The sequence below is a fragment of the Mobula hypostoma genome, chromosome 13, assembly GCF_963921235.1.
Source record: "Mobula hypostoma chromosome 13, sMobHyp1.1, whole genome shotgun sequence".
Taxonomy (NCBI): Eukaryota; Metazoa; Chordata; class Chondrichthyes; order Myliobatiformes; family Myliobatidae; genus Mobula; species Mobula hypostoma.
Window position 1 is genome coordinate 17,633,602 of NC_086109.1, and position 12,504 is coordinate 17,646,105.

General features: G+C 44.8%; 1 long non-coding RNA gene across 4 annotated transcripts in view; it reads left to right on the plus strand.

Annotated features, from left to right (window-relative positions):
- Positions 1-12,504, plus strand: part of LOC134355461 (uncharacterized) — an 88,677-nt gene that overhangs the window by 3,061 nt on the left and 73,112 nt on the right. For all 4 annotated transcript variants that reach the window (XR_010020088.1, XR_010020089.1, XR_010020087.1 and 1 more), the window contains exons 2-3: positions 3,864-4,031; positions 9,594-9,908. This is a non-coding gene — a long non-coding RNA (uncharacterized LOC134355461). The remainder of the gene's footprint in view (positions 1-3,863; positions 4,032-9,593; positions 9,909-12,504) is intronic.

Consider the following 12,504-nt stretch of genomic DNA (forward strand, 5'->3'; position numbering starts at 1 on the left):
GAACTCAGCATTGTTTTATTTTTCCTGAATCTGTTTGACTGACATGGTGTCTGCGATTAATCACCAGTGACATAACCATAGAAAAACAATGAGTTCCTAATCAAAACCAGAAAAGTCCCCCACTGGAATTCCTACACCAGGAAGGCATGTCTTTTGTGCTACTATACTGTACAATACACACATCATGTTATACTCTTGTAGGGCCATTCACACTGCCTTCTCCAGTGCTGATGCCCCTGTGTACCACTGTGTCAGCGTGTTCTGGCCGACAGCATTCCAAACCTCTCACCACTACCATCGGGCAAGACGTACAGGGGCCTTGGGTCACACACCGCCAGGTTCAGAGACTCTTATTACCCTACAACCATCGACGTGGATAACTTCATTCACCTCATATGCTGAACTAACTCCACAACCTATAGACTCACTTTCAAGGACCCTCCAGCTCATTTTCTCAGCATTAGTTATTTACTCTTCTAAAATTATTTGCATGATTTGACTGCTTTTGCACATTGGTTGTTTGTCAGTTTTTGTTGATGAAAAAGTTTTTCATAAATTCTATTTCTTTATTCTCCTGTAAGAAAATGATTCTCAAGCTAGATATGGTGGTACAGAAGTACTTTGATAATAACTGTACTTTGAACCTTTGAACTTTGAAACTGTGGTCTTCAGAAGGAGCTAAGGACTCTTAGAGCAGGGGTTCCCAACCTTTTTTTATGCCATGGACCTATACCATTAAGCAAGGGATCCATGGACCTCGGGTTGGAAACTGCTGTCTTGGAGGTTTCAGCACATAATCCAAGCCCTAAACCTAACCCTAACCCTGCCTGCAGTAGTGAGGGAGGTCAGCACAGTCAGATCCCTGTAGTTTTTTTGCATAAAATGTCAAACCAGGACCTCTCAGGTGAACACTAAAGATCACATTATGGTGTTTTGGAGAAGAACAAGGAAGTTCTAGGGATGCTGGCCAGCACTCAACCCTCATGCAGCAACATTCAGTCTGAAACAAAGTCGTTGATTGTTTGTGACTTGCTGTTATATTTGACCCAGCAAAATGATTTCATCTACATACCAATGGCATGACTAAGACTACCTGTTTTCACCTTTGCAATAGCATGTATGTCTCAGCCGAACTGCTGCTGAATCATACATTCCCTTGTTTTCCACTCGAATACACTGCTGATCTAAGAGACACAAGACACAGCAGGTGCTGGAATCTGGTGGAGCAACAAACAACCTGCTGGAGGAACTCAGCAACTCAGAAGAAACTGCTGATGTTTCAGGTTGAATGCCTGCATTGGGTCTGAGAGCTGAGAAAGGAAATGGCAAAAATAGAGAGGAAAGGGGGAGTAGTGTGACAGGGGCCGGGGGTGACTGGGGGACTGGTGGCGATGAAGGGCTTTGATCCATAAGGTGACGAACAGATTGAGGTAGGTAGGGGATGTGGAGAGGTGAAGTTGGGGCCGGGGGCATATGGATATGAGGGGAAGAAGACAAGAAAAGGAGAGAGATGTAGCAGGATGGTGGTGGGGAGGGGAAGGTGAAGATGGACGCAGCTGGAAGGGTGATGAAAAGGAACACAAAGGCTATGAGTGTTGGAGTCTATTTCCCATATCCTGTCCTCTCTAAAGCTGCCAGGATCCAAATCCTTGCAGTACACAAAACACCTTAGATGTTGGGATCTGACCCAACTCAGCAGGTCAACCGGCATCTATCAGAAGAAAGGAATTTTCAATATTTTGGGTCAAAACCTTGGTGGCAATGCAAGGGTGTGACCCAAAATGTCAGGCAATTCCTTTCCTTCCAAAAATTCTGCTCAAGCTTTTGCATGAATCTGAAGGGAATGGAGGAATATGGATGATAAACAGGAGAACATTTAGTGTCAACCAGTGTCAGGATTGACACAAGTTTGTTGGCCAAGTGGCTTGGTATTGTCTGATGTTCTATGACACGTTGAGTTCCTTTGCTTCAGCAGATTGTTCCTTGCTGCCCATGTCTTGACTTACACAATCCTCTTTTATCAAGCTGCCTCCTGGGTAGACAACTGACCCCATTATGAAGATGCATGGTAGTATGCTGGCCAATGCAGAGCCTCATATCTTAGTGGCCAATTCTAATAAAGGCGGGAATCAATGATTGTCTGTTGTATGCAGCCACAGTCTTTGGCCATCTGAGGCAAGGGCAGGTTGAAGATCAAACCATCAAACCCAACACGCAGTTCATATTCTAATTCGGAGCAGTGATCCCTGTCCTCCTGCACCTGGACATCTGTAGCAGACACCTTAAAGCCCAGACAAGTACCAGCAAGCACCGTCAATGCAAAGCCATCTTAATCTATAGAATCCTCAGAATATTGTGTTCTGTTCTGGTTGCCTCATTATAGGAAGGATGCTGAAGGTTTAGAGAGGTGCAGAGGAGGTTTAAAGTTCAAAGTACGTTTATTATCAAAGTACATATATGTCAACGTGTACAAACCTGACTTTCATTTTCTAGCGGGCATACTCAATAAATACAATAACCATAATAGAATTAAGGAAAGGCCTCACCAGTGGCAACCAGTGTACAAAGGACAACAAATTGTGCAAATGCAAAAACAGAAATAATAATAATAATAAATTATTAAATAAGCAATATATATTGAGAACATGAGATGAAGAGTCCTTGAAAATGACTCCACTGGTTCTGGGAACATTTCAATGATGGGGCGAGTGAAGTTGAGTGAAGTTATCCCCTCCGGTTCAGGAGCCTGATGGTTGAGGGATAATAACTTCCTGAACCTGGTGGTGGGAGTCTTGTGGTTCCTGTACCTTCTTCCTGATGGCAGCAGCTAGAAGAGAGGATGTCCTGGGCAGTGGGGGTCCCTGATGACGGATGCTACTTTCCTATGACAAACCTCCATGTAGATGTGCTCGGCGTTGGGGAGAGCTTTACCCCTGATGGACTGGGCCATGTCCAGACTTTTTGTAGGATATTCCATTCAGGGGCATTGATGTTTCCATGCCAGGCTGTGATACAGCCAGTCAATATACTCTCCACCACACATCTATAGAAGTTAGTCAAAGTTTTAGATGTCATGCCAAATATTTGCAGATGTCTAAGGAAGTAGAGGCATATTGTGTTTTCTTCATAATTGCACTTGTGTGCTGGGTCCAGAATAGGTCCTGTGAAATGATCACACCGAGGAATTTAATGTTCCTGTGAGCGCGTGTATTATGAGGATAGATTGAGCAAGCTAGGGCTTTTCTCTTTGAAGTGAAGGAGGAGGAGAGGTGACTTGAGAGAGGTGTACAAGATGACAAGAGACATAGATCGCGTGGATAGCCAGAGACTTTTTCCCAGGACAAAAATGGCTAATACGAGGGATCATAATTTTAAGATGATTGGGAGAAACTACAAGGGGGAATTTCAGAAGTAAGATTTGTTTACACAGAAGGTAGAGGGTGCGTGGAACACCCTTCCTGGGCTGGTGGTAGAGGCGGATACATTAGGGTTATTTAAGAAACTCTTAGATAGGCACATAGATAATAGAAAAATGGAAGGTTCTGTGGAAGGGAAGGGTTAGGTTGATCTTAGTGTAAGTTAAAAGGAAGGCACAACATTGTGGGCTGTAGGGCCTGTACTGTGCTACAGTGTTCGATGTTCTACAGATGAATAAGCAAATAGGGTCTGTGCAACACAATGCAATTGCTGGTCTCCAATAATTCTCTGTCACTCCTAAAAGCATCCTGATGATTAATGGGATTAGCTTAACCCTTTTGAGAAAGTTCAATCCCGTAAAGGTGCAGAAGCAAATTTAATTTACAGCACTGACTAGGTATTGCATAATAAGTGAACTAATATTGGTGTATTTTTCCCATCCCCAGCATTGAGTCTTTAATTACCTCAGTTGGCTCAGGTGGACGGACCACTCAGGTCACATGGAGACACAAGACACTGCAGATCCTGGGATCTGGAGCAGGAAAACAAACTGCTGGAAGAAGTCAGCAAGTCAGACAGCATCTGTGGAAGGAAATGGGCAGTCACTGTTTCAGGTCAAGACCCTTCATTAGACTGAAAACCTCAGAGGAGGTAGCCAAGTATAAGGGGATGGAGGGAAGGGATGAAACAGAAGTATAATAAGAGTTTAAATGTCGAATACCAGAGGGCATACATTGAAGGCGAGAGGGGGTAGATTCAAAAGAGATGTGAGGAGTAAATCTTTTACTCAGAGAGCTGTGGATGCCTGGAATGCACTGCCTGATATGGTGGTAAAGACAAATACATTAGAGGCTTTTAAGAGATGTTTAGATAGGCACACGGATGTGAGGAAGACAGGGGGATATGGACATTGTGTAGGTAGGAGGGATTAGTTTGGGGAGGGTTTGATTAACTTTTTAGCTGGTTTAGCACAACACTGTGGGCCGAATGACGTGTTCCTGTGCTGTACTGTTCTGTGTTCCATGCTCTAATAGCTGGCGAGCGATAGGGGGATCCAGGTGAAGCGGGTTGGCCGGCAGCAGGAGCAGGGGAGAGCGGAAGTAGTGACTGAAGCTGGGAGGTGGTATATGGAGGTGACGGGGGAGGTGAAGATACCTTACATCCGCTGCCTCAGAGCCCACAGAACTGAAGCTGAAGCAAGTCACCCTCAATCCTGAGGGACGGTCTGAAAAGAGCCTCAGGATATGCGAATAAGCTCGAAATACACTGTATTCTGAGCTCCACCAGAGCAAGAGGTTTACCAAATGGACAGAGGAAATGATTGTCAAAACTCTTTTGGGAAATTGCAATGTCCCCTCCAGCGCAGTGGAATCACTTGCCTAAGACCACTCAGAATGGTAGAGCATTTGGAGAGGCAGTAAAATTGGGGGCGGAATTTTAAGGTGATTGGAAGAAAGTATAGGGGGAGGATGTCAGAGGTAAAATTTTACACAGAGAGTGGTGAGTGCCTGGAGTGTGCCATCGGGGACCGATGAATTAGAGGTATTGAAGAAACTCTTCGATGGGCACGTGGATGATGGAGAGAGAGAGTGCTGTGCAGGAGGTAAGGGTTAGATTGATCTCAGAGTAGGTCAGAAGGTCAGTACAACATCATGGGCTGAAGGGCCTGGACAGCACTGTAATGTTCTGTGTAACGTTGAGTTTGTTTGTCTGTAGCAAGCAGAACCAGTGAACCTTGCTACCTCCCAAATCACCCACCCATCCCACCTCCCACTTCACCTCCTCCAGCAATGTTTGTGGGTCCGAAACATTATTGTGGGAAAACTCACTACTTTGATGAGCTTGTTAAAATTCTTGTTAAAAACTACTTGAAGGCTGAGGATTTTCCCAGCTGTCTTATCCAAGTTTCCTCCTTTAATGTATTGCTGATCCTTCGCACTGTGGTGCTACAAACATTATATAAGTGCTCGTACACCAAATATAAGTTACCCTCTCATGGAGTTCAATACAAAAGCATATTTCTTTCCCTTTAACAAGCTGCAATCTTCTTCTCCCCACTTATAAAAAAAATCTTGCTCATCTATTATAAAGCTATTTTAATTGCTCTCATTATATGCTGCCCTGCAGTGATCCCCCCCATCCCGCGCCCCCCCCCGTGGTAATTTTCTTTCAGGAACTGATGATAGATCTTTCTAAAGCAAACAGTGATGTCAACATTACAAACTGTCTCTCTCCTGCTTCCTTAGCTACACAGTCCCCGATGATGTAATCCCGCAGGGCCGGAGGTTATCCGGCATCTGACATCAATTGTCCTTCAGGGTCAAAGGTTAGTGCTCCTCCAGCCTCCTTTCTGTAGGCCCCTCTTGACTTCAAGTACACTGTCTGCAAGATTCATCTTCCTCCTTGTATCTTTGGCTGTGCTGAAATCAACATTCCCAACTCCATCTCCTGCTGATTCTGCCCTAGCAGGCAAAAAAAAAACGCGAATCACTTTTGGTAGTCCTTTCATCTCTTTTCCTTTATGTCTCTGTTACATTCTGCTGTCTTTTCTGAATGTCTCTCTTTTATTTTTCGTTTGTAATTCTCAATGGAAATATTCTCTGACTGTAATACCATTCACTATTCAGACTCCTGGGATATGGTTGTCCTGGGGGTCAGTCGATGGCTTACTCTCTTCTTTTTAAATATTACAAGAGATTTGAGAGCACTTCACATCAGACCATCTGCCTGGAGCCTCGAAGCATTAAGTTATATTGAATTACATAGGAATCGCAACTTGAAAGCACTGCATTCGGCCCAATTTGCTGTTCGTGCGACCTAATTACACGTTCATCCTGAGCCCTGGTCATTTACCCCCTTCATCCGTCCATTTGACTGATTCATGAATCCTGGTGTGGCCTCCGTTTCAATCACCAGCAGCCCTCCTATCCTTGATCTTCACAGTGGGTGAAACCTATCCACGGCATCCCCTGCCGTGACAGTAAGAGGGAAAGGCATTTCCAAAGCACGCCGGCATTCCTTCCATTCCTCAAGCGAGCCAGTTTAGGGAAAGGACTGCCAGGATGTGTTGTTATGAGCCGCTCTGTGTGTTTCAGCTGGTTTGGGCAAGCTTTCCTCAGTAACCACATCACAAAGCCAACAGCCCCATAGCAGTGTACCGTAGGACAAACATGCCACGCTTAAAAACTTGATCGAATAAAATCTGGACTCGGTGCTTTGTCCCATCTCTGCTTCATTCTGTCCCTGACACCAACACCACTGCAATGTCCCCCTCCCTCACCAACCCCTCCCCTTCAGCTAATTCTTTTGAAACCCAACATCGTCTCTCTCAACATTGATGCTCTAAACCATGGCCGTTGCCCTTCAGAAGGTGATGAACATGCACTCTTCTCATTATTACAATCAGGGAGAAGGGACCAGAGTCTAAAGACCCATACTCCATGTTTTAGAAACGGCTTCCCCTCCACCGTCAAGTTTCTGAACAGTCCATGAACCCATGAACACTACCTTAGTAGTTTTGCTCTCTATTTGCACTACTTATCTAACTTATCATAACACTCGGTGGCCACTTTATCAGGACAAGAGTGGAACCCGGTGTGGTCTTCTGTTGCTGTAGCCTAGCCCACCCACTTCAATAATGTTCAATGTGTGTGCATTCAGAGATGCCCTTCTCCACACCACTGTTGTAACGAGTTGTCATTTGTGTTACCGTCGCCTTCCTGTCAGCTTGAACCAGTCTGGCCATTCTCCTCTGACCTCTCTCATTAACAAGCCGTTTTCACCCACAGAACTGCCATTCCTGGACGCTTTTTGTTTGCCGCACCATTCCCTGTAAACCCTAGGGACTGCTGTGCATGAAACTTCCAGATCAGCAGTTTCTGATTTACTCAAACTACCCCATCTGGCACCAACAATCATTCCATGGTCAAAGTCACTTAGATCGCATTTCTTCCCCATTCTGATATTTAGTCTGAACAACAACTGTACCCCTTGACCATGTCTACATCCTTTAATACATAGAGTTGCAGCCACATGATTGGTTGATGAGATATTTGTATTAATGAGCAGGTGTACAGGTAAAGTTGCCACTGAGTGTATGTCTCTTATTATAATTTATAGTATATTTTATGCATTGCAATGTTCTGCTGCCGCAAAGGAACAAATTTCTCATCGTATGTCGGTGATAATAAACCTGATTCTGATTCTGGGTTACTTTTAAACATGACTTCTGACTCGGTGGAGTCACAGAGTTATACCTCGTGGAAACAGACCCTTTGGCCCATCTCTTCCGTGGCAGCCAAGGTATCTATCCGAGCAGCGGCCTGAGTTGCTTAGCACGTCCAGCCTCCACTGTGAGGATACAGGCGCACATTCTGGGTGGCGGGGGTACGTGCTGAGGAGCACATTGAGGCTTGGTGGCAAAGGGGAAAGGTCACAATTTAGGTCCCCCCACACTGAGGGGTTGAGTCTGGTGGGGAAACCAAGCAGCAGAATAGTGTATCAACCCGGGGCGCCACATGAGTATCAATGGTACTTTGTCAACACAGAAGAGTACAGCATGGGAACAGGCCCTTTGTCCTACACGTAGTGCCAAACTAATTAAGCTAATAACCCCTAATTAATCCATTCTGCCTGCTCCAATGTTCATGGAGGCTGAGGGGTGAACTTCTGGATGTTTATAAAATTATGAGGGATAGAGTCAGCCATCTTTTAAAATTTATTTATTGAGATACAGTGCAGAATAGGCCTTTCCAGCAATCCCCCGATCTAATCCTAGCCGAATCACAGGACAATTTACAATGACCAACCGGTTTGGACTGTGGGAGGAAATTGGAGCACCCAGTGGAAACCCATGCAGTCACAGGGGAGAACGTACAAACTCCTTACAGGCAGTGGCAGGAATTGAACCTGGGTCGCCTGCACTGTAAAGCATTGTGCTAGCCACTACGCCACTGTACCACGCTTACCAAACAAAATGCGCTAACACCTATGAATGCTTTGACCAAATGAAATTAAATTGGTAATTGGTATGTACTTATTGGTAAGTACATACCAATTACTGAGATACAGTGAAAAATTTTGGTTGCAGGCCATTGATATGGATATTTTTATCACATCAGTGCATTGAGGTAGTACTGGGGAATACAGTAACAGTACGCAGAATGAAGTGTTACAGTCACAGAGAAAGGGTAGTGCAGGCAGACAAGGAGGTGCAGGGTCATGATGGGGTAGGCTGTGAGGTCAAGAGTCCATCCTATTGTAATACAGAACTGTTCAATAGTCTCATAACAGAGAGATAGAGTCCTTGAGGCTGGTGGTATCTGCTTTCAGCCTTGTAGGAGGGAGAAGGAAAAATATCCAGGGTGGGTGGGGTCTTCTAATTGATCTGGCTGCTTTACAGGTGCATAAGATATAGGAGACGGTTTAGGCCATTCGGGCCATCTAATCTGTGCCACCATTTCATCATGGCTGATCCATTTCCTCCTTAACCCATGGAGGGGAGTCTTTTCTCTGTGATGTGCTGAGCTGGGTCCACGACTTTCCGCAGATTTTTGTGGTCACGGGCAAAGTGGTTGCCTTACCAACCATGATGGATCTAAGTAGGGCGCTTTCTATGGTGTGTCAATAAAAATTACTGTGTGGAAGGGGATTTGCCAAATTTCTTTATCCTCCTGAGGAAGTAGAAACACTAGTGACACCCTGATACTAAAACGTAAAGAGTTTTGCTGTGTTTATTCCTTTGTATATAGGGCTGCATGGTAGCGTAGTGGTTAGCACAATGCTTTACAGTACCAGTGACCCGGGTTCAATTCCCTCTGCACCTGTAAGAAGTTTGTACGTTCTCCCCATGACTGTGTGGGTTTCCTCCCGGTGCTCTGGTTTCCTCCCACAGTCCAAAGACATACAGGTTGTTAAGTTAATTGATCATTGTAAATTGTTCTGTGATTAGGCCAAGTTAATCGGCGGTTGCTGGGTGGTGCAGCTGAAAGGGCCGGAGAGGCTTTTTCTACGCTGTATCGCAGTAAATACATAAATAAATTAATACATACTTACATATATACTATTTGCTGGATGGCGGAGCAAAGTTAAGATGGCGCTAGAAGGCAACTCCTTTGCTTGTATCTTTGGAAACAGCTCTATTTCTATTTTTGATATCCCATTCCTTCCTTTTCAAGGTTCTTTTGAAGACCCTGACCTGGAGTTACACTCTGACTTCGGTTCTTTGCGGGAATAGGACCCGCTCTCAGGGCCTCCCGACCGGGCGCTTTTCGCTATGCCAAGGACGCGGTTTGGAAGACTAGCGCGCCTTCAGGCTGCCAGATCTTCGTGGCTCTGGAGACGGGCTGATTCAAGGCTGGTGCTCCTGACTGAGGCGTTGCGAGAGAACATGGAACATCAGGAACGGCGGTTTGGCTGCTGGCTGTGTGTCCGGAGACTTGAGTGCAGAGCTCAGAAAAAGCAATGCAGCAGACTGTTAACACCATAAATCAGTGAGTTTGTTATGTCTCCCCTCTTGCTGTGCCATGGGGACACCTCTTTTTCCCGTATTCTAGGAAGAGAGAGAGCCTGGGGTATGTCGAATTACTGGGTGAACGAGTAGTCTTTGGGGTACTGCAAGTCTGTGTCTTTATTGATGCTTTGCTGCACACATGAGTGCTCGGTGGAGGGTGCTGATGCTTTTTTTGCTGGTGGGGAGGGGGGAATTGTTGCCTTGCTGCTGCATATGCGTGCGAGGGGGGAGCTGGGGGGGGGCTTTGGGGTTCTAACCTTTAACTGTCATTTATTCTTTGGGGCACTCCTCTGTTTTCATGGATGTTTGCGAAGAAAAAGAATTTCAGGATATATATCGTATACATTTCTCTGTACCTATTGAACGTATTGAACATACATAGATTTAGAAATATCAAATAATAAGCTCTCATTCTAGACTGGCATATTGCAGGTGAATTTTGGGAGTGCTATATTCCTGGAAGTACTGGGAAATGCAGCAGCCAAATTTCACCCAGTTCCCATGAAACAAGCACCAGGCCACCTATTCCAGTGATATTTTGTTCAATGTACCAGGGAGAGCTCCACTTCTCCTCTGCAAAAATCATGGCACAGATTTTGTTTTGCATCTTTATGAGAAAACCGTCAAGAAAAGATGGGGGTCTCTGACAACACGGCACGCCCTCAGTACTATACAGAGTATCAGCTTAGGGCTCATGTCTCTGGAGTTAGGATGATGTCATGCCAAGCCCAATTAAAGGCAGGAAATCAAATGCTCTTTAAATTCCCATTTAAGAACAAAAGAACAGTGAAAGCTATAGTGAAAGCCAGCCAGGATACTGAAGCTTGTCCCTCTGGTACTCGTACTCTGATGTAGCCTGTTGTATCTACAGTGAATGCAGAACAATAGCTAATTTGCTTTAAAAAGCAGAATAGAATACGGTTAGGACAAAAAAAAACTAAAAAGCAAAATTATCGGGCTCCTGAGTCCATGGGGCAGAGGCAGCTGCTATTAGATCATCAAGGAAGCCTTCAGCTCAGGAAATGTGTTTGACTGCACTTTATTTCCGTCCAATAAATGTGCCAGTTCCCAGTGGGTCACAACTGTTCAACACTCGAGATAAGGAAATTGGTCGTTTATTTGACTGACAAAGCAGCACAACTCCATCCTACCTGATTTGACATCAGATTTGGGAAACGGGTCTGATTTCTTTACAATTACATATTGATGAGTGACTGTAGTGTCCTTCAACCTTCACCCGCCCTAGCTCATCCTGTGAATTTCTCCGTGATCAATTCCTGACATGCCCTCTTCCCGTGACTTATGCCATCAAGGAGGAGGTACAGGAGCCTGAAGGCCCACTCCCAAAGTTTCAGCAGTGGCTTCTTCCCCTCTGCCATCAGATTTCTGAAAGGAAAATGAACTATGAATATTTCCTCGGGATTTGTTGCACTCTTTTTGCACTTATTTAATGTAATTGAGTTTGTTTATACATATTGTAATTTATAGTTTTTATCATCATGTTTTGCAATGGACTGCTGCCACAAAACAACAGATTTCGCGACATTTCAAGGGGGCATACTTTTAAGTGCTTGGAAGTAGGTACAGAGGAGCTGTCAGGGGTAAGTTTTTCACACAGAGAGTGGTGGGTGCATTGCTGGCGATGGTGGTGGAGGCAGATACAATGGGGTCTTTAAAGAGACTCTTAGATAGGTACATGGAGCTTAGAAAAATAGAGGACTATGTGGTAGGGTAATTCTAGGCAGTTTCTAGAGTAGGTTACATGGTCGGCACAACATTGTGGGCCGAAGGGCCTGTAATGTGCTGTAGATTTCTATGCTCCATGTTCTATATGCCAGTGATATTAAATTTGATTCTGATTCTGATCCTTGATAGTAGCTGTATTTAGCAGAGGGAGGCTGGTTGGCAATGGTGATAGAGTTATATGGCGTGGAAACAGACCCTACAGCCCGACTCACCCATACTGACCAAGATATCTATTATTCCCATTTGGCTGTGTTTGCCTCATATCCCTTTCCTGTCCATGCACGTGTCCAAATGTTTTTTTTTAAATGTCATAATTGCACCTGCTTCTACCATTTCCTCTGGCAGATCATTCCTTGAACCCATTATCGTCTTTGTGGAAAACCTTGCCCCTTGGATGGGCGGGGTTGGAAGGCTATGGTCCAGGTGCATGTTGATGGGACCAGGCAGAATAAGGGTACAGTACAGACTAGATGGGCCGAAGGGCCTATTTTTTGTGCTATCGTGCTTTATGTCTCAAAACACCTTTAAAACTATGCCTGCCCATCTTAGACTTTCCTCACCTGAGAAAAGGAATGACTTTCTACCCTATCTGGGGCCATCCAAATTTCATAAGTCTATATAAGATCACCCCTCCAGCTCCTTCAATGCTCGAACAAGTTGACTGTAAATCTATATAGTCTGTAAATGGTATAATTGTATTACTGAACTGTACTCTGGTAAAGAGACAGCATCTTCATGGGGTATTGTGAGCAGTTGTGGGCCCCTTATCTAAGAAAGTTTGTGCTGGCATTGGAGAGGATCCAGAGGAAGATCACAAGAATGATCCTGGG